The sequence below is a fragment of the Perognathus longimembris genome, chromosome 11 (assembly GCF_023159225.1).
Source record: "Perognathus longimembris pacificus isolate PPM17 chromosome 11, ASM2315922v1, whole genome shotgun sequence".
Lineage (NCBI taxonomy): Eukaryota > Metazoa > Chordata > Mammalia > Rodentia > Heteromyidae > Perognathus > Perognathus longimembris.
In genome coordinates this window covers 59009597-59035964 of record NC_063171.1, presented here as the reverse complement: position 1 = coordinate 59035964, position 26368 = coordinate 59009597, and the positions used below count along the sequence as shown (strand labels likewise).

Here is a 26368-nt window from a genome sequence, read left to right as displayed (position 1 = left end):
GAAGGAAGGAAGGAAGGAAGGAAGGGAGGGAGGGAGGAACCAGGGAAGACACCAAGGGCCAGATGCCCTGAAGCCCCAAATCTCTGTGGACACCCAGCCTGATCCTAGCAGCACCGGTTACAGGTTTCCAAGTTGGCCTTGGCCACGTGCAGGACCCACCTAGATTCAGTGGCATGGGCTGTAGAAAGCGTGGCCCTGGGCAAGCCGAGGGCAGTCGCCTGGAGTAGGAGGCAGCCTGACTTCGCCAAGGATGGTGTCGGCGAGGACCCGCCCCCACCGACCGCGACCGTCCGCTCACGTCTGACCCGAGCGCTGGGGACTCTGTAGACTGGAGCAGGGAGACAACATGGCTGCTGACCGGCCAGCGTTGTCTGGAGCTCTTTCAGTCCCCGAGGCTCGCCGGCAGCAGCTGTGCTATCGGCAGGGGAGCGCCGGAGGGAAGGATCCCGCAGGTCCCCGCTGTCTGCTCCGGGAATCCCGTCTCTTGGGCCTCAATTCATTTTCTCCCTGGTCCCAATGCACTCAACCGCCTCCCTGTCTAGCATCAGCCGCTCAGGATTTCTGTCTCCAACCCAGGAGACACAACAAGAGGGGGGGGGAAGGGGGGCCTGCCGCCCCACCCCCAACCCACCGGACACTTCTGTCCTAAAAAGTCGACTGATTTGCTGGCCTTGGTGTCGAGTGGGTCTCTCAGAGTCCAATGACTGTTCGATCATGAAGCCTGCAGGGAGAAGGCCGCGGAGCCCCCCCACCCCCACCCCAGGGCCCTCAGGACCAGGCTGGGCCTCGGGTCATAATGGATGTCTATTGTTGCAGCTGAGGATGGTCCCCCCCCCAATCTCCCAGAGGGGCATGCCTGTGTCCCCCGCGCCCCACCCACCTTGGCTCTCCTAAGCCGTTCTGTCTGCAGCCCCGGCCTGTGCCCCGGGCCCAAGGCAAGGGTGCTGGGCTGTGTACTCAGTTTCTCTGTGGAGTCCCCCTCCACCCCCAGTGACATTCCACTCGAGTTTTCCCACTCCCCTCCTCACTGCCCTCCAGGAAAGCTGGCCTGAAAAGTCCCCGGGTCAGAAAGTGTCCCTGGAGCTCCCAGGAGCTTTCCCAGGCCTGCCCCGGAAAGGAAATGGATGGGAGGAATGAAATTCCCTAAAAATACATTGCGATTTCCCAGAGGACGGGCGGGCGGGCGGGTGGGCGGAGGACAGGGCTGGGAGGGAGCCAAGGGCGGCTCGCTCGGGGTGCCTCTCCCCGAGGTACGGAGCAGCCTGTGAGGGGAAAAGATACAGCATAAAGTAAATCCTCCAGAAAAGAATGGGATAAGGAAGACATTTTCTCCTGCTCACAAATACATCCCGGGTTGTCCTGGACCGTGGAGAGTCATTATATTACTGTTTGTAATAATAACACAGTTTGTTTTTATAGAAGCCCCTTAAAAACATTTTTACTGATTTCATTTTGCTCGAAAAGCATGACCTCATTTGTCCCGGGCTTTCAGGCAGGGCAGAGATGAGCTCTACTTTGTAAACAAGAGAGCTAGGGATGAGCCCGGTGGGGCGGCTCCGATCTATCATTCTAGCTACTCCAGAGGCTGAGAATTGGGAGGGTCATGGTTGAGCCTAGGCAAAAACGTCTACAAGACACCAATTAAAAAGCAACAAAGAACCGAAGCCAGGTGCCCTTGACTCAAGCCTGTCATTCTAGCTACTCAGGAGGTTGAGATCTGAGGATCACGGTTCAAAGCCAGCCCGGGCAGGAAAGTCCGTTTGAGTCTCATCTGCAATTAGCCACCGGAGAAATGGAAATGGTGCTGTGGCTCAAAGTGGTAGAGCGCTAGCCTTGAGCAAAATGCTCAGGGACAGCAGTAGGTCCTGAGTTCAAGCCTTATGACCAACCCAAAATAACAATCCCCCCCCCCAAAAAAAAACAAACTAAAGAAACCCCCGAGTACAGTGGCATGAGCCTGTTATGCTTCAGCAATGCAGGAAGTTTGATGACTGTGGTCCAGGTTGAACTGGGCAAAAACTGGAACCTATTTGCAAAATAAGGAAAGCAAAAAGGGCTGCAGGGGTGGCTTGAATGGTACAGCGAAGGGGCGGGGGGGGGGCGGGGGACTGGTCACTTCCTCTTATAAGAACCCTAACATGAATTCCATGATAGGGGTCTCTGTCTCCTGACCTCATCTGACTCTAATTACCTCTCAGAGGGTGAACGGATTTGGGGGAACTCATACAAGCCCTTGTGTGCTAACTTGCAAGAGACACCAGCTTCTGTGTCCCTTCGATATCACTGGAGGACGAGTAGAGCAAACAGCAGAGACACGGAGGCAGAGACGGAGTGATCTGACCCTTCAGACCGCAGCACCTGACCTAGAACCCAGGGATCTTGGCTCCCAGGCCCACAGCTGGTTCCTTGTCCTATCCAGGGTCATTGGTGGTTTTCTCCTTTGCTCCTTGAGCCTCATCATTTGACCTCATTGTCTTCCCACTCACAGGCCTTTGGAAGAATATATGATAGTCACTCCTGCTTCATAGGCTGAAGAACAGACCCCCAAACCCAAACAAACTCCTATTTTTACATAATGGGACCTCTGAGTTACGCCCCTGTAATAGTGTGTCTGGCCAGGTGTGGTGGTATATAGCTGTAATCCCAGCACTTGGGGAAAGCTAGGCTGTATAGCAAGATCTTGACAAGGAAGGGAGGGAGGGAGGGAGGAAAGAGGGAGGAAGGAGAGAGGGAGAGAGGAAAGAACTCACAGATGTTCAGTATGATCACTCCACTGGCCTTCCTACCGGTTCCCTCCATCTTCCCTCCCACTTCGTCCACTCTGGACAAAAAAGACTTGGAGAACACAGCCGTCTCAGCACCGCTCTGGCTCTGCCACGGCTTCCTGACCCCCAGAACTCTGCAAGGAAGGGAGGAGATGAGTTCTCTGTAGGTCTGGGTTCACGCACCCTCTCTCTGGGGCCATTTTCTTTACTACTCAGGCCTCTGGTCTCCTGAGGGCAGGTGTGAGCCTCCTGGGGTGGGGACCCCTCAGTGAGACAAGGGTGGGCGCGCTCCGCACTTCCTGTCCCGCTCTGTGCTGGGGAACAGCCGGCAAACAAACCCCTTGGTTTGTAGTTGGCTGCTGTCTGTCTGTCAAGGGCCTGCTGGGAGCGACCGTCGCATTGTCCCGCACCTGGCTCCCGTGACCAGGCGCCGGCTCCAGCAGCCCCGCGCCCCCTTCCATGTAAGGAGAGGCAGTTTTCCTTCCATCTCAGTCCCTGGCAGGTGTCTGCTGTTCAGCCGAGGGAAACCGAGTCCCAGACAGCAGTGCAGACTCCCGGGCCCCAGCCACAGGGGAGAGAAGCAAACACTGTGAAGCCTTGATGTCGGGAAGGGCTTTTTTTTTTTTTAATTCTAAGGAGTTCAAAGCAGTTGCGGTGTCTGATCTTATCTTAGCCTCCCCCACCCCGCCAAAGTTGGGAGACAGTGGGAATGAGTTTGGTATCCTATCCTGGAAGGAGGGGGAGGGGAGGGGCGCAAGCCCAGAAAGCTTCCCCAGTGGGTTCAAGGCCGCCTCGGGAGCAGAGGCTGGAGCGGGGACCCCACCCGCGGCTCCCACTCGCCACCTGTGCCCTTCCCCCGGCGCCACCTGCCGGAGCCCCCACCGCGGGAGGGAGGCGGGCAGGGACCGAGACGCGGGAGATGGCGCTGCGGTTTTCCCAGACAGAGCCCAGCATTCCCAGTCTGCAGACCACACACACCCTTCGCCCCTCCGGGGAGCTGGCCCGACTGGCTTCCCTTGGGGCTCCGCCAGCCCCGTCTCGCTCATTAGCAGGTCTGTTTCCAGGTGGATCTGCCGTGGGTCATTAAAGCAATAAACAAGCTCCTGATTGTCGGTGGGCTAGGCCTGGCACTCGCCCGCTCCCTCCATTGTGCTGAGTTGCAGCGGGGCCCACACGGCCCCCCAAAACAATGGCTCACTTCCTCCCCGGAAGCCGCAGACCTGAGCCAGCCTCCTGGGCTCGCCCACAGGTTCTGGCCAAGCCATTGTCTCCCAGTGGTGCAGGTCCTGCCATTCCCATGACCAGGCTAGTTACATCCTCTTGGCCATCCAAAAGGTGGAGGTCGGGAGGCCTAAAGGAGGCCATGGCCCAAATCCTCACCGCCTTTGACCGGGAGTCCTGCAGCTCCGGCTGTGAACAGAGAATCCGGGTCTCCATCTCTCCCTAGAAAAGAGATGCCAAGGAGAATCTAGATGCAAATGTAGGCAGGGTACCCTAACTGAGCCTCTTCGTCTTCCTGGAACCCCTTCTTTTCTGTGTCTGGCAGGCTTGTTCTGTCTGGAGGATGTTTGCGCCCGCACCCCCCCCAGGGGATGGGCCTGTCAATAATATGAGCGCGGTGGTCAGCCAGCCATGTAGAGGCCCAGGCCCTGGCCCGCGGCGGGGCTTCTTAGGGAGTCCTAAGAATGATTCCTCTCAGTCAGGGAAGCGGGGCATGCTATGCCAGGAATCACCACGGACCTGGGTTTCTTTTCAAAGTCTCTTTTTGTGCCAGGTAACTGAGGCTCATGCCTGTAATCCTAGCTACTCAAGAGGCTGAGATCCAAAGGCCTGAGGATCATGGTTCAAAGCCAGTTCTGAGCAGGAAAGTGTCTGTGAGACTCCTCTAGGAACCAGAAAAGAAGCCGAAAGTAGAATTGTGGCTCAAGTGATAGAGCAAAAGTGAAAAAAAAAAAAAAAAAGATAGAGCCCAGGCCCCGAGTTCAAGCCTATATACACATACGCAAAAAAAATCTCTTTTGGGGATCCTTGGGTAGAATGATCCCTTAGGAGAGGAGAAGACCGGGGAGAGAAAATGAGCTAGGACCCGAAATAGGGTGAGACTTGGGATAGCACGGGGCAGCCAAGAACCCGGGGAGCTTCGGCCAGGTCTGCAGACGCTCACGTGGCAGGCCAGAGGGGGCTGACCCTGGTCAACCAGCTAAGCGGGGTTGAGCTCGGAGGCAAAGGTGCCAGAGACTCTGTGTGCAGTCTCCTGCCCCTGCCAAGACCCAGCGGGAGCTGGCGAAGCTGCTGTGTTCTGTTCGGGGCCTGTTCCGCACCAGCACAACACCATTTGCTGTGTACTCAGCGTTGGCCCCGAGCCCTGGGCAAGAGAATTGCAGACAGCTTGTTCTTCAGCCAGCTGCTGCTGGAGGCTCTGGATTGAGGAGGCAGGTCTTCACCTGGCTGGGGTAAGGAGGAGGAGGAGGAGACCTTGCACAAGAGAAGAAGCCCCAGCAGTGGGGTAAATGATACTAGGAATGGGCGGAGAGCATGAGGAGAAGGAGGTAGAGGTGAGCCTGAACTTCCCCTCGGTGTGGGGCACGGCAACGGTGCTCCTCTTTTCTTTCGAACGTACCGAGATGTAATTTACAGAAAAGGAAACGTGGGGCTGGGAATGAGGCCTAGTGGTAGAGGGCTTGCCTCGCGTACGTGAAGCCCTGGCTCACACTCCACCGCTTGAGCCACATTCCCAGCCACCATTTTTGTTTTCATGCCAGTTCTGTAGCTTGAACTCAGGGCTGGAGCAGTGTCTCTGAATTATTTTTTTTTTCTCAAGGCTAACAATTTACCACTTGAGCTACAGCTCCACTTCTGACTTTTTTTGTTTGCTTGTTTGTTTTTTTGATAGTGTATTGGAAATAAGAGTCTCAGAGGCTTCCCTGCCCGGGTTGTCTTCAAACAACAGTCCTCAGAATGCAGCCTCCTGAGTAGCTAGGATTACGGGCGTGAGCCACTGGCACCCAGTCAAAATGTGCCTTCTAATCGCATTTCCAATTTTTTGTTGTTGTTGCTGATCGAAATAACACGAATTTGCCAGGTACCAGCGGCTCACGCCTGCAATCTTAGCTAACTCAGGAGGCTGGGATCTGAGGATCACAATTCAAAGCCAGCTGGAGCAGAAAAGCTTGTTAGACTTAACTTTAATTGACCACGAGAAAGCCAGAAGTGTGCTAGCCTTGAGCAAAAGAGCTCAGGGACAGCACCCTCAGTTCAAGCCCCCCAACTGACAAAAAAAAAAAAACCACCCCACAACACTGATTTTTTTTTTTCCAATGCTGGGTGTCAAGTCTTTATGTATACTAGACCTTCTTCTACCACTAAGCTACAGCTCTACTCCCTTATAATACATTGTTCTGCAAATAGATCTTTTCTGCCATCTTGCTATTTACTTGTTAGGTTTTTGTTGTTGGTTGGGGAGGGGAGGGTTAGTGCCAGTACTGGGACTTGAACTCAGGGCCTGGGCACTGTCCCTCAGCTCCATTTGCTCAAGGTTAGCACTCTACCGCTTGAGCCACAGCACCAATTCCAGCCTTTTCTGTTTATGTAGAACTGAGGAATCGAACCCAAGGCTTCATGCATGCTAGGCAAGTACTCTACCACTAGGCCACATTCCCAGCCCGCGGAGCACGTTTCCTCAGCACCACATATATAGAAAACGGCCAGAGGTGGCGCTGTGGCTCAAGTGGTAGAGTGCTAGCCTTGAGCAAAAGGAAGACAGGGACGGTGCTCAGGCCCTGAGTCCAAGCCCCAAGACTGGCAAAAAAGTAGTGCGTGTGCGTGTACGTGTGTGCGCCCGCACCCGAGAATGGGTTTGAACTCAGGGCTTTGCATTTTTCTTGGCTTTTGAACCCTACCTGCTCTTCTGTTTTTGTTGTTGTTGCTTACTTATTTTGGTAAATTCTTAGAGGTTTCTACATCCATACCATACTAGTTGAAAAAGAGTTTTATTTCCTCTTTATTGTTTCCAGTTGGGCACAGATCTATAGACCTGTGATAGAGTACTTGTCTACCATGTATGAGACCCTGGGTTCAAACCCCAACACCAAAACAAAGCCAAACAAAATTACTCATGGGCACCGAATTACTGGATTATTATATATGTCCTGATATATTTATTATCTTCATATTTTCCTAAGATCAACTTAGGAAAGTTTTGCTAGGACTTTGTGTTTATGTTCACAAGAGCTACTTATCTGTAGTTTAGTCTCCCTTGTAATAAATAGCATGGGTTTGTGGTATCAGAGCATTGATTCCCTCATAAAATAAGTTGGGAATGTCTCATCCTCCTCTGTTTTCTGAAACAATTAGTATATGATTGGGTTTATTTCATTGTGGATGATTAGGTAGAATTGTGGCTAGTTTTTTTTTTTTTTTTTTTTTTTGGCCAGTCCTGGGCCTTGGACTCAGGGCCTGAGCACTGTCCCTGGCTTCTCTTTGCTCAAGGCTAGCACTCTGCCACTTGAGCCACAGCGCCACTTCTGGCCGTTTTCTGCATATGTGGTGCTGGGGACTCAAACCCAGGGCTTCATGTATACGAAGCAAGCACCCTTGCCACTAGGCCATATTCCCAGCCCTGTGGCTAGTTTTTGTTTGCTTGTTAACGTATGGTTCTTTGTAGACAGATGCTATTCCACGTTTCTATTTCTTCTTGGGCTATTTCTTCTTTTGCTGTGTTTCCATTAACTTGTCTATTTCATCCAAGTTGCCAAGTTTGTTCTGCAAGGTTGCTCGTGGGGCTCCGTTCCCCTTCCCCTGCAGGAGGATGTGACAGTCTTCTTGCATTCCTGCCACCGGTGATGGGTCTCTGGCCTCCGTCGCAGATCCGCCAAGCTAGAGGGCTAGCCAAGCTATCGATTATTCCAAGGAACCAACCTTTGCTTTCATTGATTTCCTTTATTTTCACTCTGTTTCTTAATTTTACTGATTTCCATTCTTATCTTTATCATTTCCTTCTTTCTAGAACTGCTTCTTGAAGGCCATAAGTTTCCACCCCCATTTCTAATCATCAACCACCGAAAGTGAGGGAAAAAGGGCCCGAGCCTTTATCTTATTCACCCTGCACTTCACAGGTGAGCAGAAATCCAGACAGGGAAGCCATTTGTTCAGATCACTTAGCTCTCCTTCTTAACTTTCATTCATTTATTCTCTTCTTCCTTCCTTAATAGATTTTTTTTTCATTTTTTAAAATGGATGTGTGTGTGCCCGTATCAGGGGCTTGAACTGGGGTGTTGGGCCCTCTTTCTTACCCGTTTTCCTCAGGTCTGGTGAGCTACTGTTGAGCCACACCTTTATTTCTGGCTTTTTGCTTGTTAACTGGTGATAAGAGTCTCACAGACTTTCTTGCCTGGTTGGCTTTGAACCTTGATTCTTATATCTCAGCTTCCTGAGTAGCTAGGATTACAGGTATGAGGCACTAGTGCCCAGCTCCTTCATTAATATATTCTTTTTTTTTTTTTTAAACTGGTCCTGGGGCTTGAACTCAGGGTTTAGACTCTGGCCCTGAGCCTCTTTGTGCTCAAGGCTAGCACTCTACCACTTGAGTCACAGCGCCACTTCCAAGTTTTTCAGTTTATGTGGTGCTGAGGAATCGAACCCAGGACTTCATGCATGCTAGGCAAGCATTCCACCACTCAGCCACATTCCCAGCCCTGCATTAATATATTCTTATTGAAGTATGTTAAATATATTGGTATGCCTATACTGTGAACCAGAGGCTATGTTCTGTCTTAAGAACCAAGAGTAAGAAATCAGTCTGCCCTCAAAGATCTTCCGACGGGGTGCTGATTCCATTGCCCATTTCTGTGTTGCAGGTGGAGGCCGCCCATTGAAGGGAAACACGTCTACAGCAGCCGAGGTGTCTTCCTCATGGGGGAACTTTTTTTTTTTTTTTTTTGGCCAGTCCTGGGCCTTGGACTCAGGGCCTGAGCACTGTCCCTGGCTTCTTCCCGCTCAAGGCTAGCACTCTGCCACTTGAGCCACAGCGCCGCTTCTGGCCGTTTTCTGTATATGTGGTGCTGGGGAATTGAACCTAGGGCCTCGTGTATCCGAGGCAGGCACTCTTGCCACTAGGCCATATCCCCAGCCCCAGGAACTTTTTTTTTTTTTTTTAAGATTTTCGTAACTTATTTATTCCCAGCTAGTACCAGAGCTAGAACAAAGGCTGCTATGCGATTGGCTTTCTTTCTTTTTTTTTTTGTCAGCAAAACTGTTTTTATTTTTTTAAATTTATTAAACAAAAATTTTTTGACAAAGTGTTGTGCACAAGGGGTACAGTTACATAGTAGGGCAGTATGTACATTTCTTGTGCTATCTTACACCGTATTTTTCTTTCCCTTCCCTAGGTCAGGTAGACATATATACAATACACAATGTACCAAGAACATATACAGTAGCCACGTGGCCTACGCCAAAGAAAATTCGCCTAGGGCTTTAAATGTAATGTCTACAATAGACAGTATGTCGACAATAGTCTTATATGAACATACATACATACATAGCTTTTGAGCTATTGTGATCCACTGAAAGGTCAATTTTTGACCTTTATATGTTGAGTAGTTGTTTGGTTTTAGTTGCATAATGTAGGGTCGCTGACTCATGGGGGAACTTTATCCGTTGGTCTTTCCAGAAGGTTCTAGCTGGGGCTGCAGTCTCTGCAGACTTGACTGGGACTAGAGGCTCCAATTCTAAGCTTGCTCCTGTGGCCATGGGCAGGAGGCCTCAGTTTCCCCGCACGTGGGGCCTTTCCACAAGCCTGCCCAGAAAGACATGCATTTGAGGGCCCAGTCGCCATATACAGCAACTTCTGCTGCCATCTGTGCTTTGGAAGTGAGTTGCTATCTCCAGCCACACACAGTGGGAAGGGATTACAGGAGGGATGCATGAAGAGGAACACAGAAAAGTGGGGCCCTCTGGAGACTCAGTGCACCCCCACCCCTCATGGACTGACAACAGCCTTAACGATCTGGAAGCTCAGTGACAGGAGACAGTGGCCAAATCATCGCTGCCTTATTTTCCACATGGAGCTCTGAAGAGCCAGGGCCTAATTCTTAGGGATTATTCCTTAAGACTTGGTCCCTTTTTTACAGATATCATAGGAAACAAAAGGAAATAGCCCTCTTTACTCGGAATCCTATTCAGTCCCTGCTGGGAGGAATACTGAAGTGTTGGGAAGCAAGTTCAAGAAGTCTTCTGGAAGGGTGAATCCATGGGTGTTTGGAATCATGCAGAATGATGACTCCTAATTTCCTCTAGGGACTAGGGTTGTGGCAGGTGTGTAGGAAGGAGGCGCCATTACCAGCCTTCTGAGTAGGATCCGGACTAAATTGTCCATGCCCCCTGGGGTGGAGGAACCCAGTAGCTCTCAGCGCCGCCTCCCCTGTCAGTGCAGCACAGGGGCAGGGCTACCTCTAATAGCTGTGCCTCAGTGTGGGGACCGTGGGCCGTCTGGGAATTCTAAGCCATGCAGCCATGAAGAATAACAGTATGGATATGGAACAGAAAAGGGTGGGGCTCCAGTGGCCATTGAGTGTAGATGCTAGTAGAGAAAGCTTGTTTTTATTTTATTATTATTACTTCTTTATGCCAGTATGCTACGGTCCTTGAACTTTTTTTTTTTCCAGTCCTGGGGCTTGAACTCAGGGCCTGAGCACTGTCCCTGGCTGCTTTTTGCTCCAGGCTAGCGCTCTACCACTTGAGCCACAGCGCCACTTCTGGCCATTTTCTATATACGTGGTGCTGAGGAATCGAAGCCAGGGCTTCATGTATACGAGGCGAGCACTCTACCACTAGGCCACATTCCCAGCCCTTGAACTTCTTTTCCTCAAGGCTAGCGCTCTACCAATTGAGCTACAGCTTCACTTCTGGTTTTTGGTGTTTTTTTTTTCTGGTTAATTGGAAGTAAGTCTCGCAGACATTCCTGCCAGGGCTGGCTTTGAACCATGATCTTTAGATCTCAGCCTCTTGAGTAGCAAGGATTACAGGTGTGAGCCACTGGCACCTGGCGTGTGTGTGTGTGTGCATGCGTGTGTGTGTGTGTGTGTGTGTGTGTGTGTGTGAATTTCAGGGCTTGACCTCGGGGTCTGAGCACTCTCCCTGAGCTTTTTAGCCCAAAGCTATCACTTTGCTTCCCGAGTAGCTAGAATTACAGGCGTGAGTCATGGGTGCCATTCAGTTTGCTTGCTTGCTTGCTGTGTTTCTTCCTTTCCTTTCCCCCCTTTCTTCCTTCCTTTCCCTCGTTCCTCCCTTCTAACTTCTTTCCTTATCGATCTGTCTCTGTGTGCGTGTGTGCGCACGCGCGTGCACGCACGCACACGTGCACACACGTGCACATGCCAGTACTACAGCTTGAACTCAGGACTTGGGTGCTGTTACTTAGCTCACCCCCCCCCCCACCCACTCAGGGCTAGCACTCTATCACTTGAGCCACAGCTCCACTTCCAGCTTTTTTGGTGGTTAATTGGAGATAAGAGTCTCATGCACTTTCCTGCCCGGGCTGGCTTTGAACTGTGATTCTTAGATTTCAGCCTCCTGAGTAGTTAGGATTATAGGCAGGAGCTACCCATGCTAGACTAAAAGCTTGTTCTTAACAAAAGACATTCTTCAGCTTTCATAGCTAGTTTGTCATGAAAACCATATATGACGTGGAAACAAGCTTGTAGCCCTTGCCTGCTTTCCTGGGGGTGCAGAGCCCAGGCCCCCCCAGGAAGCTTTGCACCAGCCGGGAGGCCCATTCACGCTGTCACCCCGCCCACCACACACCTGGCGACAGGGCAGACCCCCCCCTCCTTGTCTGTAGGAGCAACCCGGCAGATACATACCCAATTATTTCTTAAAAGTTCTCAGGAGGCTGTGAGTCCAAGCTGCATGGAAGTCCTTGAGGGTCCAAAAAAAAAAAAAAAAAAAAAAAAAGGAAGATCAGGAGGGAGAACCACATTTAAGGAGAACGGACACAGCTGGCATAACAAAGGCATGTGATTCTGGCTTATACAAGATAGCAGCTTAGCTGTCTGTGGAGTCATTGTCCAGGAATAAGGGTTTTTATGGGCTTCTTGATCTCAGAGTCCAGACTCCTCTCTCTCTCCTCTCTCCTCTCTCTCTCTCTCTCTCTCTCTCTCTCTCTCTCTCTCTCTCTCTCTCTTCTCTCCCTCTCCCTCTTCCTCCCTCTCCCTCTCCCTCCCTCCCTCCCTCCCTCCCTCCCTTGTCTCTCTCTCCGTGGTATCAGGGATTTGAACTCAGGACCTTATGCATGCAAAACCACGCCTCCAGCTCTTTTTTTTTTTTTGCCAGTCCTGGGCCTTGAACTCAGGGCCTGAGCACTGTCCCTGGCTTCTTTTTGCTCAAGGCTAGCACTCTACCACTTGAGCCACAGCGCCACTTCTGGCCGTTTTCTATATATGTGGTACTGAGCAATCGAACCCAGGGCTTCATGTATACGAGGCAAGCGCTCTTGCCACTAGGCCATATCCCCAGCCCCTCTCTTACTTATTTTCAATGCTCATTTTCCTCATGGCCTGGGAAAGCAGCTTCAGTTCCTGCCACCATGTTCAAATTCCAGCCTGCATCAGGACAAAGGGACAATGGAAGAGGACATTCTCTCGTGGGAGGTGACCAGGAAGCTGCAGAGATGACCAAGAGGCAGGACCAGGAAGTGTGCATCTCTGCTTTATGGCTAGAATCAGGAAGTTGTATAGAACAGGCACAGGGCCACTGCTGAGCACGAGGTTGGGGGGGAGGGGAGGGGAGAGCGGGAGGGTGGGGGAGAGGGGTGAAGGGCTTCCTGGAAACACAGTCCAGTCCTTTTGTCGGCAGTCATTTTCCCAGCTACACTGGTATCATTCGAGAAGAGAAATACAGATCCTGGGGGGAAAAAAGTAGCAATATTCCATAAAAGAACTTTCTGTAAGTTTGCTTGGAAATCGGTCATTGTAGTTTACCTTTCTTCAGACTAGGAACTTTTGTAATTGCATTGTGCCTCTTATTGGGCTATGGACTTTGTTTGGCTGCGCTGTGTTTTGTCTGCGGGGCTGGGGGGGGGGGCTAGCATGTGCTAGCTAAGTACTCCACCACTTCACTACATGCCCACCCTTAGCTTTCAGACTTCGTCCTGGCCAGGAGCCTATAGCTCTTTGTGCTCATTATTTTACTCTCGTTGCCTCCTATGGGCACCAAGTTGGTTGTCAATATATCTGTTAAATAAATGGACGAGTCATGAGTGACCAAATGAGTGAGACTCGAACTCAGGGCTTTGTACCTACTAGGCAAATACTCTGCCAAGCTGGCAGCCCTTTATGTACAGCAATTTGATGGTCTGTACGGTGTAAATGCTTGGCTGGTCTTGGCAGTTCCCATGTGTTGTTACTACTGGCAAACCTAGTTTTCCTTCTGGGGAATTTTTATCCCACATTCTTCCATAGTACTGAGATGAATTCTCTCACAGGCAGGAACGGCTAGCTGTGGAGCAAATAGGGCATGGGCTGGGAATTTCGGGGGGACACCTACGGGAGAAGGCAGGTCATGTAGCCTGTTGGGCACCCTGCTAGCCTCAAAGCTCTCCTAAGGGTCACATTTCCACCCCCCACATTTAATAAGCGCAGAGAACTGGAAACAGTAAAAAGTGGAACAGAATACAGCAACCAATGAAAAGATAAACCTAAGAAGAAATAAAAAGATGGATAAACAAATGGTAAAAATAATAATAATAATAATAATAAGAGGAGGGTACAAGCAACAAGGCAACAATCTGAACTTAAAAATAAACCAAATAAGTTAAAAAGAAATTAAAAGATAGAACGAAGACGTGATAAGGCAAGGGTTAGAAATAAAAGACGAAGAATACAGAGATAACACAGTAACAATAAATCTAGAAGATAAGAGGAGATAAAAGGAAATAATATAAAACAGCTAGAAGAAAAGACACAAGACGGAGATTAAAAAAATGACCGAGATAAGTAAAATCATTAAAACCAGAAAAATAAAAGACCAAAGAGATTAAAACAATAAAATGTGTTAAACTGGTAACAAAAGAAATAGAAAGAAGGAAGGGGGGGAAAGCTGGACTATGGGGGAGAAAAGTAATAGATCCATTTTGTTTCAAGTTCACATAATGTAGCAGAGCAAGTTCAAAGCCTGCTGTTGTGCAGAAGCGGCCTGGGGGGCGTGGGGGGGTCTCGGCAGCTTCAAGGCTGTGGGCTCCTCTGTCTGCTTGCTCGCTGTCTCCTAACCAGTGTCACCGAGAAAGAGAGCGCCTTTCAAGGCAGTTTATTGACCCACACCGCCCAAGCATGGACATCCACAGTCAAGGCCTTAGCTGGGTTGGTTCCTTCCCAGGCCTTTCCCCATTGCTTGTAGATAGCTCAGACCATACTGGTATAGGGCTCACCCTCATGATTGCTTTTTTTTGGGGGGGGGAGGGGGAGAGGTTGCCAGTTCTGTGACTTGAACTCAGGGCCTGGGTGCTGTCCCTGCCCAAGACTAGGGTTCTACTACTTGAGCCACAGCTCCATTTCCCCCTCTTTGTTGGTTAATTGGAGATAAGAGTTTCACAGAGCCCGGCACTGGTGGCTCATGTCTGTAATCCTAGCCACTCAGGAGGCTGAGATCTGAGGATCACAGTTCAAAGCCAGCCTGGGCAGGAAAGTCCATGAGACTCTTATCTCCAATAAACCACTCAAAAACTGGAAGTGGCACTGTGGCTCAAGTAGTAGAGCACTAGACTTGAGCTGAAGAGCTCAGAGACAGTGCCCAGGCCCAGGCCCAGAGTTCAAGCCCCATGACCTACCCCCGCCCCCCCCAAAAAAAATGTTTTACAGACATTCTTGCACTGGCTGGCTTTGAACCATGATTCCCAGACCTCAGCCTGGTGAGTAGCTTCCTACCTACTCTGCCACTAGCCTGGTTTAATGATTGCACTAATTCGGTCACATTCTGGCTTTAGGAACTTGACAGCAGACGCCATTCGGTCTGTAGCATTATCTCTCCCGACCCTGGAAGGAGGCCTCTCTGCTGACAGCAGGCCAGGAGCAGAAAGCCGCCCTCAAGTCTGATTTGGGGCCTCTGCAGCCACTGACTGACTTCTCCAGGATCCTAGTTCCTAATGAATCTTCTTCTCCTCCCTTGGGCCTCCCCCCAGCCCCCCCCCCACGCCCCGGGGGCAGGGAGGCAGGCCTGGGAAGAATGAGACTCTGAGTCCCTCCGTTACTTTCCCTAGGGTGTTTCAGCTAGGGAGAGCAGGAAATGTCAGGGCCACCAGTCTCCTATGGCTGACAAGCTTGGCTACGCTTGCCAAGAACCTTCTTCCCTGGGTAGGACAACCTCAGGAGACTGAAGAAGCCTGCAGGGTCCTCCAGAGAACACAATATGGTCTCCAGCAAAGTGCTGGCCCTCACACCTCCATGTTTTCTGCTTTTTCTGAGCAGGGAAGCTAAGACTGTCACTCAAACACACCACTGCTGAGAGTGGATTTTCTGAGCGTATTACCTCTCTTGCTCCAAAGTGGATGTCTTAGGCTAGCCAAGCTGCTGTCACAAAACATCTCAGCCTAGGTACTTTAAAAACCACAGAAATGCATCGCGCCCAGCTCTGGCGGCTGGGAAGTCCTAGATGAAGGCCGTGGCGGCCTCAGCCGCGGGTAGGGAGCTTCTGTGTGTGCCTTCTGCGTGTCCTTCATTCTGGAACCTTTGCAAGCAGGTAGACAGTCCTGCCACCTGCCTGCTCTTCTCCCCATGTCCCCAAGGAGAAGAAAGCCAGGGACGTGAGGCGGGCGTGCAATCCTTAGCACACAGTGGGCGCGTGAGAGGAGGCGGGAGGGATCCGAGGGCTTTGATGGGTCTTCATTCCTCAGTGGACTCTGAGCTGGAGTCTCACATCTCCAGTCTTGACATGCGGCCCGTCCTCCCAGCCGGATTCCCTTCAGGGTCTCCCTCCCTGGCAGAGACCCAAAGGGGTGGGAGAGGGGAGGGATGAAAGGAAAGTGAAAGGATCAGCCTCTCTGGATGCCCCTTCCCCCCCCCCCCTCGTTGCCATGGAGACCAGAACAAAGCCTCTCTTTCCCCCTCTTTTCTGGATTGTTAATTGTCTTTACTCCATGGTGCCTTTGTTAATTGTTCCCAGTCCCTACCAGGATGGGGATCTAGGTTTCCTCCAGACAGGAAAGAGCAGTAAAAAAAAAAAAGAAGAAGAAGAAGAAGAAGAAAGAAAAAGAAAGTTTCGTAGGTGGTGGGGGCGGGGCACCCTCTAAGCTCTGTTGGTGGGGGTGGGGGCTGGAGGTGAAGAGGGCTGAGGAGACTGTATGTACCAGCATTTTCTACAGTGCCCCAAGCTTCTAGGAGAGGGACACTGTCACCTGCTCCCCAACTCTCGGTCAGGGGACTTTTTTCAGGTGGGACCCATGCCTCCCCCCCCCAACACACCCCCCCTACCGTGGGAAGAGCTAGGAGAGGCTAACAAGAGAAGACAAAAGAAGCAGCCCTTGTGTATTCATGAGTGTGTGGATGTGGGTAGGTGCCTTCTCAGAGGGAGGTCTTTATGCTGAACCCTTCCAAAGTGGGACCTAGGACTCCAGAGGATTAACGTTTGCAGAGGAAGGGGGAAGAGAAGAGAGAGATCCAGGCCTCCTGCATTGGCTGAGCTCATGCGTCGTGGGTTCGGGTCCCCTTGTTGGTGGGAGCAGGGTGCTCATAGGAAAAGCAGGCAGCTGTGTGCACTCCGGGTTCTGGGATAGAGTATAGGGTGCTGATAACTCGGTGCTGGTGTATATGGCTCCGGTTACAAGTCTCATTATCCATCGTGCCCGCCACAAAGTGTACCGATCCGAAGCGCTGAATTTTGCGAAAGTTTGTTCACGGGAGTGTCACGCGTGAGGCAGGAGCTCCTAAGTCTCAAATCTCCCCTCCCCAGGAGTAGAGTTTCGGGGTATTTATGAGCTACTGAGGCAGGGTTGGTCTGAGATGTGTGGAAGGGGGGATGGGAGGAGAGGGAGGCTGTCAGTGCATGGTCAGAGCTGCTGGCCTTGAACTCAGGGCCTGAGCACCGTCCCTGAGCTTCTTTTTGCTCAAGGCGAGCCACCGGACCTCTTGAGCCACAGCGCCACGTGCGGCTTTTTCTGTGTATATGTGGTGCTGAGGAATCGAACCCAGGGCTTCATGCACGCGAGGCAAGCACTCTACCGCTAAGCCACGTCCCCAGGCCCAGCTGCCGGCTCTTTTAGGTCTTGGGTTCTGAAAATAGAGGCATTGGCGCGCTGCGAGGTTGGGTTTTGCCTTCTGATGTTGGAGGTCACGTCACACGAGACACCTGTGCAGGTAAGCGGAGGGTCAGTGGTGTGGGATGCGGCCCGGCGCCCACCTGAACTGGGCGACTCTAAAATGAAGCTAGCGCGTTTATTCCCATCTTCCCTCGGATTCATGAGGACCACAGAACGCAACCAGGGGTGAAGCAGCAGCGGGTAAACTCCAGGCCCCAAATCCTGGGTTAATGTCCACGACTTGCCCCTTCTGTCTAAGATCTTGGAACGTTTTCTTCATGTCTCTGCCAGCCATTTTCCTCGTCTGTACAGGGGCAGCGTCCCATCTTCACAGAGCCGTTGATGAAGGAGATCAGAGTCACAGACTTGGACTGACACCCCCACTCTCTGCACCTCAGTCTTCTCTGTTACATAGAGAGAATTGAAGAGATGCTTCCAGAAGGCTGATTTCCTTCAGATTTTTGGGTTGTTTTTTTTTGCCAGTCCTGGGGCTTGAACTCAGGGCCTGAGCACTGTCCCTGGCTTCTTTCTGCTCAAGGCTAGCACTCTACCTCTTGAGCCACAGTGCCACTTCTAGATTTTTCTCTATAGGTGGCGCTGGAGGAATCGAACCCGGGGCTTCATGCATGCTAGGCCAAGCACTCTACCGCTAAGCCACATTCCCAGCCCCTCCTTCAGATTTTGTACTCTCAGATTCTGCTAGGCAAATTAAACATTTTGTGACACAATCTGCTACCTTCTTCTAGCAGTACTTGGGAACTGAACCCATGGCCTTGAAATGCCAGGCAAGTGCTCTGCCAATAGAGCTTTCCTCCAGCTCTTTACGAGTTACATTTTGTTGTTGTTGCGTTTGTTTTTGTGCCAGTACCAGTGCTTGTACTCAAGGCTTGAATACTCTCCCTTAGCTTATTTTTTAAAATTAAATTTTATTGACAAGGTGTTGTGCAAAGGGGGTACAGTTACATAATAAGGCAGTGAATACATTTCTTGTGATATCTTACACCCTCCTTTTTCTTTCCCTTCCCTAGATCAGGTAGCCACTCCCTTAGCTTTATTGCTCAAAGCTGGTGGCTCTATCATTTGAGCCAGAGCTCTACTTCTGGCTTTTCGGTGATGAATTGGAGTTAGAAGTATCATGGACTTTCCTGGCTGAACTGGCTTCGAACTGCAGTCCTCAGCTCTCAACCTCCTGAGTAGCCAGGACTACAGGGATGAGCCATCAGCATGCAGCTAGTTACTCTTTTTTAAATTTCTTTATTAGCTTTGTACCTGACTGTTGTCCTCAGGAACAACCTGGGCAGAACAGGGAAGAAGCCCTCTTGTTCAGCCAGAAAGCAATGTAGCCTATAAAAGTCACCTTTCTGGGAGACCACCCCATGGTGCCAGGCCCTGGGGCGTGGAGCACCTGGGACTCTCCTCTCTGGCTTTGTGCAGGTGGAAAAGCACTTGCTTAGTCAGGAGGGGGAAGGGCTGGCTTCAGATAGTCGCCACTAGGCTGGGCCTAGCCCGATCTGATCCAGGCTGGAAGCACTCCTCCTCTAAACTCCAAGAGAAAGTGACTCTCCAGAGATTCAGGTGTTGGCAGTTGGAGGAGCACATGAGACGGACTGAGGCAGAAACCAGGATTTCCTCCCTTCTCCCCCCTCCCCATTCGCTTTCGAGCTTTCTCTCCTGGCCCTGCCCAGCCCAGACTAAGGAAGGCAATTCACACCACTCTCCCAAGTTGATCCTTTGATGACTTCTTACAGGGGTATTTGCTTATAGCACCTCATCTGTAACCTTGGAAGTTAAAGGGCCGGCGGCAAGGCCCCCAGCCTACCTGGAGCCCTAGCCCCACCAGCGTCTCAGGAGACAGTCTAGGGCCACAAGCAAAACACACTGGAGACCCTACTCCCTATTCCCAGTCATTCCTCCAGCAACTAGTTTTCAGCATGGTTCTGGAAATTAAATGAAGAACTGGCCAGACAAGGCCCCCCCTACCCCATGGAGTTTATACGGTGAGTGTAAAGAGGAGCTACAAAGGAAGTGAACAGGGGCTGAGAAAGAAAATAACACCGAGCCAGGCTCACCTCTGTGATTACAGCCACTCAGGAGGCTGAGATCTAAGGATCGCAGTTGGAAGCCAGCCCAGGAAGGAAAGTCTGTGAGACTCTTATTTCCAGTTAACCAGCAAAAATCCAGAAATGGCAATGTGGCTCAGGTGATAAAGTGCTAGTCTTGAGCTAGGGGACAGTCCCCAAGCCCTGAGTTCAAGCCCCAGGACTGGCAGCAGAAAAGAAAGAATAGAAAAAGAAAGAAAGAAAAAGAGAAAGTGGAATAGAGACAGAGATTGGTTTTAGGTGGAGAGAAATGGAAAGACAAAAGGAGGAATTTTGTTGTTGTTGTGTGTTGGGGAACCAGAGAATGAAAAGGCGGCCACTCTGGGAAGAGCAGAGTTTGGGAAAACACTTCCAAGGGGGGAAACACTTTACAGGGTTTGAAATCTGGCTTCAACTACGGTCTTTCCATAGGAGAATCAGATCAGGATTGGGAGAAATCTGTGATACAATTTTTGAGGATTGGAAGGCACAGCAAAGGGAAAGTCTTGGGAAAAAAAAAAAAACCAATTGTTTGATAAGTGAGTGGTTCACCCTGTTAAGCAAACTATTGTCCCAAGAAGGGGGCTATTTAAGCAATATATTGTTCAGAGAAATTGATTTTCAGAAAGTTCCTGAAGCAAATAATAAAAGTTATTTATGGGTTTTCAATGTTATCTTCCTGCGCAAGAACCTTCTGGAACAAACATTGAGATTATGGAGAGGAAAGCAGTGTTCGTGAAATGACATGGCTACAGTGGTCCCAGCTCTCGGAAGCGGTGGGGCGGGGGCGTCCAGCTGAGGGAAGCCAAGCCTGGTGAGGGTGGGGGTGAAGACAGAGAAATGGGTGCATTGGACTTTGGAGACAGAGCAAAGCCATTCATTGACCTGATCAGACTGGAAAGGAAGAACCAAGGTGATGGGCAGGTTTGCTTTGCCACTCAACGCTGCTGAGATGAGAAAAAAGATGGCAGAGACGGGCTGGGAATGCGGCTTAGCTTAGCCGTACAGTGCTTGCCTAGCATGCATGAAGCCCTGAGTTCGATTCCTCAGTACCACATAAACAGAAAAAGCCAGAAGTGGCGCTGTGGCTCAAGTGGCAGAGTGCTAGCCTTGAGTAGAAAGAAGCCAGGGACAGTGCTCAGGCCCTGAGTCCAAGCCCTAGGACAAAAAAAAAAAAAAAAAAAAAAGGCAGAGAATGAAACAGAATTGAGGTGGAGGTTAAAGGTTTGATATTGTTTGTTCTGTGTGTGTATGTATGTATGTATGTATGTACGCGCACACATAAACTGGGGCTTGAACTTAGGGCCTGAGTGCTGTCCCTTAGCTTCTTTGCTCAAGACTGAGCTTGAGCTACACTTGAGCTACAACTCCATTTCCAGTTTTTGGCTGGTTCATAAGAGTCTCATGGGTTTTTCTGCCCAGGCTGGCTTTGAACCACAATCCTCTGATCTTAGCCTCCAGAGTAGCTAGCATTAAAGGTATGAGTGACCAGCACCGAGCTAGTGGTGCAGATTTGAACACATTAAGCGCCGATGTCGATCAGGCTGTTTAGCTGAAACACTGCAAGTGTGGTTGGCTCTGTGAGTCTCAGTACAATAAACTGTGTGACAGATTTAAGCAAAAAAAAAAAAAAATTGGGAGAGTCCTTGGCACATGCTACTTGGCCATGTGAAGCTACCTTTTCATCTGGGGAGAGAAAAGTAAGATAGGAAGAAATTGGTGCAGGAGAAGGTCTCTGGAGAAGACCCACGGCCAGAAGGGTAGAGAAAGGAAGGCAAAGCGGGCAGGCTGAGAAACAGCAGTAAGCCAGGCCAGAGGAGCTCCAGCTGAGTGTGGAGACATGGCCCCTCCGTGTGTGAAGCACTGGCGTAAATCTGATTGAATGTTCCCAGGAACTGGGGTGGTATGAAAGATCTAGAATCTTTAGTCAGGTAACTCTCTCTCTACTTCCTGTGGCTTGCATTTCACTTTTTCTCACCTGTCAAGTGGATAATTTAGGGCAAAGTGCAGATAATTGTCTAGGAAGACAGTACCCTATCGTTAAGATTCTTAGACACTTAATATCTTAATTTGATGGCAGAGATTGGAGAGGGCTACGCCAATGAAGAGGGACACCACGGAGGAGGAGGAATGTTATGGAGGAGAGTCTACCTCTCATCTCTCTCCTGTCTGCTTCCTGTGGCTACGGACAGATACAGGAAGGACCCACAATGAGTCCCTAAAGCTCTACCTGGCCCAGATTCAGCCTTCAAGAAAGGCTCTTTAGAGAGTTGATATCTAGGCTGAGGAAGTAGAGTGAAGGGGACCGTGCCCAGGCTCTGAGTTCAAGTCCTACTACTGGTATACATGTACACATACACATTTTTAGGCTGAGACCCAAAAGATGAATAGAAAGACTTAGCCAGGGAAGGCAGTGGGGAATTATGAAATCCATAGTCCATAGAAGGCTTTATGAGCCTGGCCGACCCTCGCCTGCTGACATACCAGCCGCCCACACTGTGAGTAAGGGGTTCCTTGCAATCCCACAACTGTCATTCCTTCACCCTGGGCTACTGGCTCCCACAGGCCCATCCAGGACCCAGTTCAGACCCCTTGACTCTTCTGGAACACTCTGTTTCCCGTCCCCACACTCCAGTGCCCTGGGTGAGTCCTGGGCCCCAGGTAAGCAAATAAATAAATAACTTGCACTCTTCCACTACTGGATCTGTATGTAGCTCATGGCTCCTTCACCAAAAGGGAAATCTGGAAGAGGGCCTACTATTCTAGCACCTCCGCCAGCTAGCGCATTGTAGAGTTACTATTATTATGCAGGTCCTGGGGCATTGTCAGGGCTTGGATGCTGTCCTTGAGCTTTTGTGCTCCAGGCTAGGGCTCTACCTCAGGAGCCTCATCTCCACTCCTAACTTTTTAGTAGTTAATTGGAGATAAGAGTTTCACTGACTTTCCTCTGCCCAGGGCTGGCTTCCAACCAGGAATCTCAGGTATCAGCCTCCAGATTAGCTAGGATTACAGGTGTGAGCCACCCCCCCCCCCCAGGCAGTAGACATTTAATCAATATACGTACCCATACCCAGGGAAGCTATTCTCTATATTCTTCCCAACACCCCCTTGTCACCCATGGCACAAGGAAATGAAAGATTTGCTCCAGAGACTGCAAAGTACGGAATAGAGTGGCCAAAGAGCCGTCAGAAACCTGGCTAGTCACAGGGAGGGTCAGGTTATTGATTCATTTATTTACTAATGATAAGCTGGTACTGGGGCTTGAACTCAGGGCCTGAGCACTGTTCCATTGTTGTTGTTTTTCCTCAAAGAGAGCATTCCACCCCTTGAGCCACACTTCCACTTTTGGCTTTTGGGGGAGTTAATCGGAGATACGGGTGGATTTCCCTGCTTGGGCTGGTTTCGAACGCTGACCCTCCTATGTCTGAATCGGCCTCCGACGAGTAGTAGCTAGGATTTACAGGTGAGCCACCAGCGCCCCGTTGGGATGAGGATATTAAGGGAGGTTCTCGAATGGGATTTTCAACATTTCCCACCCACCCCCACCCCCTTCCCCGCCGCCCCATCCCTCCCAACCCCGGGCTTTCTGTGGAAAGGGGTCGGGAGTTGGGAGAGCTGAACAGGTAACTTCTTGGATCTTGCACAAAGGGAGGAAGGCTTCGCCGCGGCCATCGGCCTGGGCAGGTCCGGCGCCGCCCGCCCCGCGGCCGGGGGAACCTCCGCGCGCCCCTTCCGTCCCCGCAGGTTCCCAGCGGTGGATGCCGCCGGCCTGGACGCGGCGGCCGGGAGGGGGCGGAGGCAACTCCGCGCCCCTCCCTCCGCCCGCCTCTCTCCACCCTCTCTCCCTCGCCCTCCCCCTGCCCGCTCGCGGTCTCCCTCCCTTTCTCCTCCGAGGCTGTCGAGTCGCCGCCCCGCCGCGAGCCGCGAGCGCCCGGCGGCTCCAGTCCCGGCTGGGATCCCAGCCGTACGCGCGCGCGGCCCCTGCCCGGAACCCGGGCCCGGGAGCGGCCCGGCCGGCGCGTGGGCCATCGGCCCCCCCGGAGGCCCCGAGACTCGGAGACTCAGGACCGGCGCGGAGCCGCCGAGCCTCCGAGCCCGAGCGGCGGGCGCCGGCGTCCGGGCGAGTCCGCGAGCCGGAGCGCGGAAGGCAGGGCGCCGGCCGGCAGCCCCGGGGAGGAGGGCGGGGGGGGGGGGGCGGCCAGAGGGCAGAGTGCACCGCGGCCTGGCTCGGCCCAGGGCGCCGCCCCGCCGGAACCGAGCTCCAGCTCGCTGCCCGGGACGGCGGCCCCGCGTCGGGCGCGCGCGGATCCCGGGCGGCCGCGGGTCCCCCGAGCGCCGCGCGGCCGAGGGCGGGGGGGGCGTGCCCCCCTCCCGGCCCCGCCGCCCCCGCCCGCCCGCCCGGCTCGGCCCGCCGCGGCCCTCGGGCATGTGAGCGGGAAGCCCGGGCTGCCGGCCGCCGGGAGCGCCCGCCCGGAGGAGGAGCAGCGGGAGCGCGGAGCCCGAGCCCAGCGCCTGGCCGAGTATAGTAAGTGCGCCCCTCCTTCCGCGCGCGCCCCGGGCGCACCCCGCTCCCCGGGCCCTCCGAAGTTTGACACTCGCGTCCCCGCGGGCTCTGGGCACACGCCGCCTCCCCGGCCACCTAGTTTGCATCCTTGGCAAAGTTTCGCCACGAGGAGCCGACCCTCCCCCGACCCCTCGCCGCGCCGCCGGCCGCCGCGTGGAACGCACCCGAGCCCTCTTGGAGAGGGGTGGCCGTGTGAGGCCGTGGGCGGCGGTGCGTGGGGGGGGGGAGGTGGGAGAGGGTGCGTGAGCGCACCACGCGAGCGGGGCGTCGGGTGCCTCCTTCCTCCCCCTTCCCCGTGCCCGCTTCTCGCCCACCGGCCGGGCCACCGGGTCTTTCCCACCGGCCCGACCACGCGCCCAGTTTAGGGAGCGGGAAGCCCCGGGCGAGGTGTGCGCGCCCCGCGCGGGGCTGGGCTGCCCGCCGATCGCCCGGGCCTCGGGTGTGTGCGGTGCCGGGGGGCGCGTCACGCACCCCTTCCCACCGTTCCAGGTGGCTTCCCCAGCGCACCGGCCGGCCGGGCGCCGCCTCCCTGTGTGTGTTTAGCGCGGGCGCCGCTCCTGTGTGTCCGCGCCCCCCCCCCCCCACGGTAGCCCGCTTCCCCTCCCCCCCACCCCCGCCCACCCCGGGGGGTGTCGGCGGGGCGCCTTCTCACCCCTATTTCAATGCAGAAGTAAATTGCGCCTAGGGCTAGGCAGATGCGGATGGGGGTGGTGGTCGCGCTTTCCCGGCGGCTCGCCATTGTTGTCCCACCCCGCGCGTTCCGCGTAAACACACACACACACACACACACACAGGCTCTCACACACACACACGTGTGCCTCTGTGTGTGTGTGTGTGTGTGCGTGTGTGCGCGAGTGCGCGCGCGCCTGCCAGCTGGGGCCGCCCGGGGTCCCCAGGCGCGCCGGCGATTGCCCGGAGATGGCCCGGCTGCCAGCCCGGGTGTTCCAGCCCGCGGTGCCCCGTGACTTCACCGGGTCGGGGAAGCTGGACGGCGGGGGTACCCGGGAAGCCCGGCCTGGGCGGGAAGTGAAATGTGAACTTCAGCCCCGGACCTTGCCCGGGGTTGGGGTGGGGTGGGGTGGGGTAGGGGGGACCCCCGGCACCCGCGCGGCGGCGGCTCCCGCCCCGGAGGGCCCGCGGCAGCTGCAAGGACTCCGCCGGCGCTCTTGGCAGCCGCCTCGGTGACCGGGGCCTGGAGGAAGCCGAGGAGTTTTCCTGGGAAGTTTGCTTTAGCTCTGTGGGAATTTCCGGGCAGGGCGCCTTGGTGCTGGGTCTGGTGAAGAAGGGGTTTGGCCAAAGACAGCGAGGGAAGATGCTGCTGGGGTTCTGGGCGGGGTCTTCCCCGACCCTGTCCTCGGCTTGTCGCTTTAGCTAGGGCCATTGTAGACACGGATCTCAGCCCTTTGGGTCCTAAAGGGACCCAGCGGAGCCCAGAGACGTTGCGCAAGTTCTTTACATTTTCTGGATTATTATTCCCCCCCCCCCCCAATGGAAATGAGCAGAGTTATGCACCCATCTTTAAGACTGGGGCGTAGTGTTTGCTTGAAGGATGCTGGCTTTGAAAGGAGGATTGGTGAGGGGGGGGTCACCCCCATCCCCGACTTGGAGAAACGGAGCTAGATTTACCAATAATGACCACCGTGGGTAGTAGTTTAACCCAACCTTATGTCTCAGTTTCCTCATCTGTAAAATGGGGTTAAATACAAGCAGTCCCCACCTCATGGGGGTGGTCTTGATGAAAAGATTTGATGGATAAAGGGGAGTTTGAAGTAGCTGCTAGCCTGGAAGTAAAGTGGCTGGGTAAACAAGCCAACAAGTTACCATCTCATCATCTGCTAAGACTGAACCCAGGGTGACCTTGTAACAAACAGCCCAGCACTCTGAGATTGTATCCTCTTAGTCAATCTTATTTATGCTTTTGTCTCGGGACTAGGTTTGGCTTGGGTGCTCTGCCTTAGCTTTTTTTTTTTCACTCAAGGCTGTACCACTTGAGCCATACACTTATCAATTCTTTTTGCTGGTTAATTGGAAGTAAGAGTCTCTCAGATTTTATTGCCCGGGCTGGCTTTGAACTGCACTTCTCAGATCACAGTGTCCCCAGTAGATAGGATTACAGGCGGAGCCACTGGTGCTCGGTTGGTTAGTCAATTTTAATATTTCACTTCTCAGAGGAAGAGAGTTCGCACTCCCTCCCACCCTTCTTGATTCTTACTTCTCAGATTGAACTTAACCTTCTTGCTCCTTGTGTAATTCCATCTTCTCCAGTGTTATTTTCTTTCCCTTCCTTCTTTCACAATTTTTTTTTTTGTGTAAGACATTTTATCCACTTCTTCATTCTTAAAAATTAGTCCTGGCCCCATGCTGTATTCTCCGTGGAAATTGGACCCCGGGAAGGAAGTGACTCCGAAAGCACCTCCCCCTGGGCCTTCCCACCGGGCTGCCGGCTCAGGATTGGATGTGCACTTCCAGGGAGAGGAGCCCAGGTGTCCCAGGCTTGGGGAAGGAGTCAGGTGGGGTGGACCAAGCTGCCCCTGAGACCTGTGCTCCTTGGGGGGGGGGGGCTATCTGTATTTCCTGCTGCTGGGGCACACTTGGGGGACCGGCACTGGCCCAGCTGCAAGGCACCCTAGATGGAGGACTTAGATAAGCCAAGAGCCCAAAGTGTCACCTCCAACTT

General features: G+C 52.8%; 1 protein-coding gene across 7 annotated transcripts in view; it reads left to right on the top strand.

Annotated features, from left to right (window-relative positions):
• Positions 1 to 23510: 23510 nt before the first annotated feature.
• The window catches only part of Sox13 (SRY-box transcription factor 13), a 43284-nt gene continuing 40426 nt past the window's right edge, over positions 23511 to 26368 (top strand). For 3 of the 7 annotated variants that reach the window (XM_048357158.1, XM_048357160.1, XM_048357159.1), the window contains exon 1: positions 23511 to 23650. The gene's annotated coding sequence lies outside the window, so the exon portion shown is untranslated. The remainder of the gene's footprint in view (positions 23651 to 26368) is intronic. The other 4 variants (XM_048357156.1, XM_048357157.1, XM_048357154.1 and 1 more) reach the window with 3 other exon arrangements.